Raw genomic sequence first — 8,811 nt, forward strand, 5'->3', positions numbered from 1 at the left:
AGTAATGGTCATGGAATTTATACATCGGATGGATGAGAAAATAAACAACTTATGCAAGAATCAGGAAGAAATGAAAAGTGATATACCTACAATCAAAAACACCATGGAAAGTTTCAACAGTAGACTACAAGAAGCAGAGGACCGAATTAGTGAGTTAGAAGATCAGGTACAGAAACAAGCTAAATCTGAACAGCAATTGGAGAAAAAAATTAAAAAGCAGGAGGAAAGCCTAAGGGAGCTTCGGGACAACATGAAACGAAGTAACATGTGTATAATAGGGCTGCCAGAAGGACAAGAAGAGCAGCAGGGATTAGAAAATCTATTTGAAGAAATAATGACAGAAAACTTCCCGGATATGGGAAGATAAAAGTTACGCAAGTACAGAGAGTCCCAAGCAGGATCAACCCCAAAAGACCCACACCAAGACATGTCATAATTTCAATGGCAAATATAAATGATAAAGAGAGAATCTTAAAGGTGGCAAGAGAGAGACAGAGAGTTACCTACAAAGGAACACCCATCAGATTGTCAAATGATTACTCAACAGAAACACAACAAGCTAGAAGTGAATGGAAGGAGGTATACAAAGTGTTGCAAAGCAAAGGACTGAATCCAAGAATACTATATCCAGCAAGACTATCAATCAAAATTGAAGGGGAAATCAGGAGCTTTGCAGACAAAAAAAGGCTCAAGGAGTTTATCACCACCAAACCAGCAATGTAAGACTTGCTAAAGGGAATACTGTAAAAAGAAGAAATAAAAAGGTAAGAAGGAATACAGACACAAAAATAGATATGACTACAAATACCTTTCAGTAATAACTTTAAATGTAAACGGACTAAATGCTCCAATCAAAAGATATCGAGTAGCTAAATGGATAAAAAAAACACGACCCAGATATATGCTGTCTACAAGAGACCCACCTCAGAACAAGAGACTCACACAGATTGAAAGTGAAGGGATGTAAAAATATCTTTCAGGCAAATGGAAATGAAAAAAAAAGCTGGGGTAGCAATATTTATATCTGACAAAATAGACCTCAAACTAAATGCCATAACAAGAGATAAAGAAGGCCACTTCATAATACTAAATGGAGAAATCCAACAAGAAGAAATAATTCTGGTAAACATATACGCTCCCAATATAGGAGCACCCAAATACATTAAAAAAAAAAAAAAAAACTCCTGGAGGATTTCAAGGGAGAGATTAATAGCAATACAATCATAGTAGGAGACTTTAAAACACCACTATGACCACTGGACAAAACCTCTAAATAAAAAATCAGCAAAGAAACAGCAATCCTAAATGAATCACTAGACCAGATGGAATTAATTGACATCTTCAGAACATTTCACCCCAAAGCCACAGAATACACATTCTTCTCAAGTGCACATGGGTCATTTTCAAAGATAGACCATATGCTGGGTCACAGGCAAAGTCTCTTCAAATTCAAGAAGATAGAAATTATATCAAGCATCTTCTCAGATCACAGTGGCATAAAACTGGAAATCAACTACAATAAATACAATCCAAAGAAATCAAACACATGGAGACTAAACAGCATGCTATTAAACAAGGACTGTGTCACCAGAGAGATCAAGGAAGAAATAAAAAACATCATGGCAACAAATGACAATGAAAACACAACAATCCAAAATCTATGGGACACAGCGAAAGCAGTCTTGAGAGGGAAGTTCATAGCTCTACAAGCCTATTGCAAAAAACAAGAAACAATGGTAATAAATTACTTAACCCTACAACTCAAAGAGCTAGAAAAAGAGCAGCAAGAAAAGCCCAGTGTAACCAGAAGGAAGGAAATAACAAAGATCAGAGCGGAGATAAATGACATAGAGACCAAAGAAACAATACAAAAGATCAACAAATCCAAGAGCTGGTTCTTTGAAAGGATAAACAAGATTGATGGACCTCTAGCCAGGCTCACCAAGAAGCAAAGAGAGAGGACCCAAATAAACAAAATCAGAAATGAAAGAGGTGAAATAACAACAGACCCCGCTGAGATACAAAGGATTGTTACAAAATGCTACGAACAACTCTATTCCAACAAACTGGACAACCTGGAGGAAATGGACATATTCCTAGAAAAATATAACCTTCCAAAAATCAATCAAGAAGAATCTAAAGAGCTCAATAGGACAATAACTATGGACGAAATTGAAGCAGTCATCAAAAAGCTTCCAGCAAACAAAAGCCCTGGGCCTGATGGCTTCACAGGAGAGTTTTACCAAACATTCAAGGAAGAACTAAAACCTATCCTCTTCAGACTATTCCAAAAAATTCAAGAAGAAGGAACACTTCCAAGCTCCTTCTATGAAGCCAGCATCACCCTAATACCAAAACCAGATATAGACAACACAATGAAAGAGAATTACAGTAGATGTAAAATATCCCTCATGAACGTAGATACCAAAATCCTCAACAAAATTCTAGCAAATCGGCTCCAGCAGTACATCAGAAAGATCATACACCATGACCAAGTAGGATTTATCCCAGGAATGCAAGGATGGTACAATATCCGCAAATTAATAAACGTGATACATCACATAAACAAGTTGAGAGATAAAAATCACATAGTCATATCAATTGATGCAGAAAAAGCATTTGACAAAATCCAACACCCTTTCTTGATAAAAACTCTCAACAAGGTGGGAATAGAAGGATCATACCTCAACATAATAAAAGCTATATATGATAAACCCACAGCAAACATCATACTCAATGGGCAAAAACTAAAACCATTTCTCCTAAGAACAGGAACAAGACAGGGATGCCCACTCTCACCACTCCTGTTTGACATAGTACTGGAAGTATTAGCCATTGCAATTAGACAAGAAGAAGAAATAAAAGGCATCCAAATTGGAAAAGAACAAGTAAAGCTGTCTTTATTTGCAGACGACATGATATTGTACATAAAAAATCCGAAAGACTCCGTCAAAAAACTAATAGACTTAATAAATGAATTTGGCAATGTAGCAGGATACAAAATTAACGCCAAGAAATATATGGCCTTTCTATACACCAATAGTGAACTTACAGACAGAGAGACTAAAAAGGCAATCCCATTTACCATCTCACCAAAAAAATTAAGATACCTAGGAATAAACTTAACTAAGGAGGTAAAAGACCTATACACGGAAAACTACAGGACTCTGAAAAAAGAGATAGAGGAAGACGTAAACAGATGGAAGAACATACCATGTTCATGGATTGGTAGAATCAATATCATTAAAATGTCCATACTACCCAAAGCAATCTATAGATTCAATGCACTCCCCATTAAAATACCAATGGCATATATCACAGACCTTGAAAGAACTCTCCAAAAATTCATCTGGAATAAAAAAAGACCCTGAATAGCCACAGCAATCCTGAGAAAGAAGAATAAAGTAGGAGGGATCTCAATACCAGATTTCAAGCTGTATTACAAAGCTACTGTTCTCAAAACAGCCTGGTACTGGCATAAGAACAGACATATAGATCAATGGAACAGAATAGAGAATCCAGATATTGACCCAAACCACTATGCTCAATTAATATTTGACAAAGGAGGCATGAACATACAATGGAGTCAAGACAGTCTCTTCAATAAATGGTGTTGGGAAAATTGGACAGATACATGCAAAAAAATGAAGCTTGATCACCAACTTACGCCATACACAAAAATAAACTCAAAATGGATACAGGACTTAAACATAAGACAGGACACCATAAAAATACTAGAGTAATCCACAGGCAGCAAAATCTCAGACATATGCCAAAAGAAATTCTTCACTGACACTGCCCCTAGTGCAATGGAAGCTAAAGAGAAAATTAACAAATGAGACTACATCAAAATGAAAAAGCTTTTTCACAGCAAAAGAAACCATCAACAAAACAACAAGAAGGCCTACTGCATGGGAGAACATATTTGCAAATGGCATCATTGATAAAGGTTTAATCTCCAACATCTACAGGCAGCTTATACAACTTAATAAAAGGAAGATAAATGATCCAATAAAAAAATGGGCAATGGACCTAAATAGAATCTTTTCAAAAGAAGACAGACGGAAGGCCAAGAGACACATGAAAACATGCTCAACGTCACTAATTATCCGAGAGATGCAAATCAAAACAACAATGCGGTACCATTTCACACCTGTCAGAATGGCTATCATCAACAAATCAACAAACGACAAGTGTTGGGGAGGATGCGGAGAAAAAGGAACCCTCGTGCACTGCTGGTGGGAATGCAGACTGGTGCAGCCACTGTGGAGAACAGTATGGAGTTTCCTCAAAAAACGGAAAATGGAACTCCCATTTGACCCAATAATCCCACTCCTGGGAATATATCCGAAGAAACTAGAAACACCAATCAGAAAGGATATTTGCACCCCTATGTTCATAGCAGCACAATTCACCATAGCTAAGGTTGGGAAACAGCCTAGGTGCCCTTCAGCAGATGACTGGATCAGGAAACTGTGGTACATCTACACAATGGAATACTATGCTGCCATAAAAAAGAAGGAATTCTCATCATTTGCAGCAACCTGGATGGAATTGGAGAACATTATGTTAAGTGAAATAAGTCAGTCAATGAAAGAAAAATACCACATGATCTCACTCATTTATGGAAAATAAAGAACATTATAAACTTGAACAAAAAGATAGATACAGAGACAGTAAAGCATCAAACAGACTGTCAAATTACAGGGGGAAAGTTAGGGAGAGGTGGGGATGATAAGAGATCAATCAAAGGACTTGTATGCATGCATATAAGCATAACCAATGGATGCAAAACTCTGGGGGGTGAGGGCATATATGGGAGTGGGGTGGGGGTGGCAATGGTAAGATATGTACACATATAATACCTTAATAAAAAAAATTGGAAAAAAAATTGATCAGCTGCCTCTTGCACACCCCCCACTGGGGATGTGCCCACAACCAAGGTACATGCGCTTAAGCAGAATCAAACCTGGGACCTTTTAGTCCACAGGCCAACGCTCTGTCCACTGAGCCAAACCGGTCAGGGCTCACAGATTTTCTTGACTGAGTTCCCAGGCTCCCTGAGAAGTTCTGGGGAAAGGGACCCTCTAGCCGACACCTTGGTGACCAGGGACATGTCTGTCACTGAAGCAGCACTCAGCCCATCTCTGGCCTTGTCAGGCATTTGTTACACAGTTCTTATCAGAATGAATCTGTGTGCCTTAATCTCATCAGTACGTGCAGCCCATGCTATCACACCGTGAAAGATAGAATCTTGTTCTTGAATCCTCACCCAAGGATATTTTGCAATTGATTTTTAGAGAGAGTGGCATGGAGGGGGAGAGAGAGAAGCATCCATGTGAGAGACACATTGATTGGTTGCCTCTCACCCAATGCCTGACACTGGCCGGGGAGAAGCCTGCAACCAAGGTATGTGCCCTTAACCGGGAATAGAACCCAGTACCCTTCGGTCTGCAGGCTGACACTCTCACCACTGGACCAAACCAGCTAAGGTGGTAGGATCTTGATAGAAACAAAAGGTGTAAAGGTTTTTGTGGACTCAAAGTACTCCACCAAGGACCGAACAGCATCCCCTACCCCCACTCATCCCTGTTCCACATACCAAATTCAGCATCTTGCTGATGGCCCGAAAGTTTCTCCTCTTGGCCAGAGAACTGAAGGCATCAGTGATTTTTTCCTGGGGAATAACTCTGTGCTGGGTTCCATCTAAGTCAATGGATTCATGAAACTGCCACATAGGAGTCCATTCTGGAAATGATAGGCCTGCCTCTTGTCAATTAGCCAGACCCATCACATCTCTAAGCTGTTCATCCACAATTCCCTGGATCTCAGACATTCACCACCCTCTACCCACCCTCTTCCTCCTCCTACAGGGTGCCAGATGTCTACTAAATGCCACCTACAGGGCAAACACACAGATATATGGGCTGTGGAGTCACAGTGACCTTGGGTCCAATTTGACTTACTATTTGAGGGTTCTTGGACAAGTCACTTATCCTCTCAGCCTCAGTTTCCTCATCTGTAGAATGGAGGTAAAACTAACTTTTTTGAGGATTAAAGGAGAAACCATATCTAAAGGGCTTGAGTGTCCAATAATCGGAATACCTCCCCCTAGCGGAATTAGCGGCAATGACAGTAACAGTAGGAATATCACTGTGCTTCCTGCTCAGCTTTCTCCATGGCTGCTGCCTGTGCAGAGAAGAGGAGGGGAAGGGTTCCTTGTGCCATGTGCTCACCTGCAGCCTTGTCTGTCACCATCTTGCTCACTTTACTCTCCACAGCAGTGAAGAGTGTCCCCAGGGGCCTGCTTTGTCAGGGCTGTGAGGGCTGTGAGGGCTGAGCCCCTTGCATGCATTTTTTGCATTGGGCCTCTAGTGATTTTATATATGGTGTTCCCCCCAAATGTATACACTCTCTAACAGCTGATAACTCAATTTAAACTACTTTTCAGGTTTAACTGATTTGGATTAATGGGGGAAGCCAGACTGATACCAAAACTTTGAACAAAGAAAATTTATCCTAAAGTGTCACTAGACTTCTTTTATGGGGATACATAAAGAGATAGTTATTCAATTCTGTAAATTCTTTTAAATTTTGAAAATGAACTGCATGTTAATAAACACTAATTTTATAATCATTCAAAGTATGTATACCTTTTTGGGTATAAATCCTAATGAATCTATCAAAAAACTATTTGAGCTAATAAGTTCAGCAAAGTTATAGGATACAAGATCAACATACAAAAAATCAATTGTATTTCTATATGTTAGTAATGAATGATCTAAAATGAAATTGAGAAAATAATTCCATTTACATTGGTGTCCAAAAGAATAAACACTTAGAAATAAATTTAACCAAGGTGATAATAAAAGACTTGTACACTGAAAACTACAAATAATTGCTGAAAGAAATTAAAGACCTAAATAAATAGACATCGTCACAGATTGGAAGACTTAATTTAGTTAAGATGCTAATACTCCCCAAACTTATCTATAGATTCAATACAATCTCTATTCGCATCACACTGGTTTTCTTTTTCTTTTTCTTTTCTTTTTTTCCAGAAACATAAAAGCAGGTCATCAAGTTGATATGGAATTGCAAGGGGTCCCAACAGCCAAAACAATCTTGGAAAAGCAGAGCAAAGTTGGAAGATTCACACTTTCCGACTTCAAAACTTACTATAAAGCTAGAGTAATCAAAGCAGGGGGCAATGGCCTAACAACAGACATATAGATAAAAAGAATAAAATGAAAAGCCCAGGAATAAACCCACTCCTTTTTCTTTTTGGTTACTCCTCACCCAAGGATATTTTTAAGCCTTTTATTCTTTTTTTAAAATTTCATTTTTATTGATTGTAGAGAGAGAGGAAGGGAGAGGGAGAGAGAAATAGAAGCATCAATGACAGAGAATCATCAACATTGATCTGCATGCTCTCCACTTGGGATGGATCCCACAACCTGGACATGTGCCCTGACCAGGAATCAAACCAGGGACCTCTTGGTATATGGGTCAATGCTCAACCACTGAGCCACACCAGCTGGGCTGAGGATATTTTTCCACTGAGTTTTAGAGAGAGTGGAAGGGGGAGGGAGGGAGGGAGGGAGGGAGGGAGGGACATCAATGTGAGAGAGACACACTGACTGTGTCCCACACTCACCCCTCCGGATTGGGGATGAAACCTGAAACCCAGGTATGTGCCCTTGATTGGAATGGAACCCAAGTCCGTCTGGTGCAGGGGCCAATGCCCTAACCACTGAGCAGAACTGGCGAGGGCTGCCTACTGGTGATGACTGTGCAAGGCCATTCAATGGGAAAGGACAGGCTCATCAACAAACGGTGCTGGGCAACTGGCCATCCAACAGCAACAAAGAGTGTGGACACTTATCTCAAAGTTTATCCCACAATTCACTGGAACACTCTTCCCCCCAGAGCACAACTGCACCTTCTCTTCCCCCGACGCCCCATAGGCATGCATCCCCTAACCTCGAGGGTTCCCAGGAGACTCAAAGTCAGGGGAGCAATGGGCAGTGGCACCGTCCCCACGGCCCCCTCTCCTCTGGCTTCTCAGTGAGCCACGGCGCCTGCCCAGCTCTCCTGCTGCTTCTGCGATGCTAGGCCCATCCTGCTGTCACTGTCCAGCTTTAATAAGCGTCTCGGTCATCAAAAACCCCCAAAGCAAGCAAACAAACAACTCAAAGTGGGAATCTAAATGTATGACCTCATACAATAAACAAGGAATCACAGAAGCATCTCAACACTGGATGTGGCAGTAGTTCTAGGCTATGACATCAAAGGCACAGACACCCAGAGGAGAAGTACACAAACTGGACTGCATGGAAATTAATTTTTTTTACATCAAGTGACACTATCAACAGTAAAAAGCCAACCCACAAAGCAGAGGAAAATATGTTTAAATCACATATCTGATGAGGGGTCTATAGCCAGACAATACGTACACAACTCCTAAAACTCAACAACCAACCAGCCCGATTCAACAAGGGGCAAAGGGCTGAGTGACATTTCCCCAAAGAAGACACACAAATGACGAGTGCACACATGCAAACAGATGATGCTCAACATCCCTGAGCAATAGGGAAAGGCAAACCCAGACTGGGAGACACCACCTCCCACCGTGAGGATGGCCATTATAGCAAACAAACAAAAAATACCCAGGAAATAAAGGCTGATGAGGTATAGGAAAATTTGAACCCTTATGCAATGTTGGTGGGAATGTAAAATGGTATAGCCACCATTTAAAATAATATGTAGGCTTCTCAAATAATTAAAAATGAAATTACCAGCCTGGCTGAC

This window comes from Eptesicus fuscus, unplaced genomic scaffold (assembly GCF_027574615.1).
Source record: "Eptesicus fuscus isolate TK198812 unplaced genomic scaffold, DD_ASM_mEF_20220401 scaffold_64, whole genome shotgun sequence".
NCBI classification, from domain to species: Eukaryota; Metazoa; Chordata; class Mammalia; order Chiroptera; family Vespertilionidae; genus Eptesicus; species Eptesicus fuscus.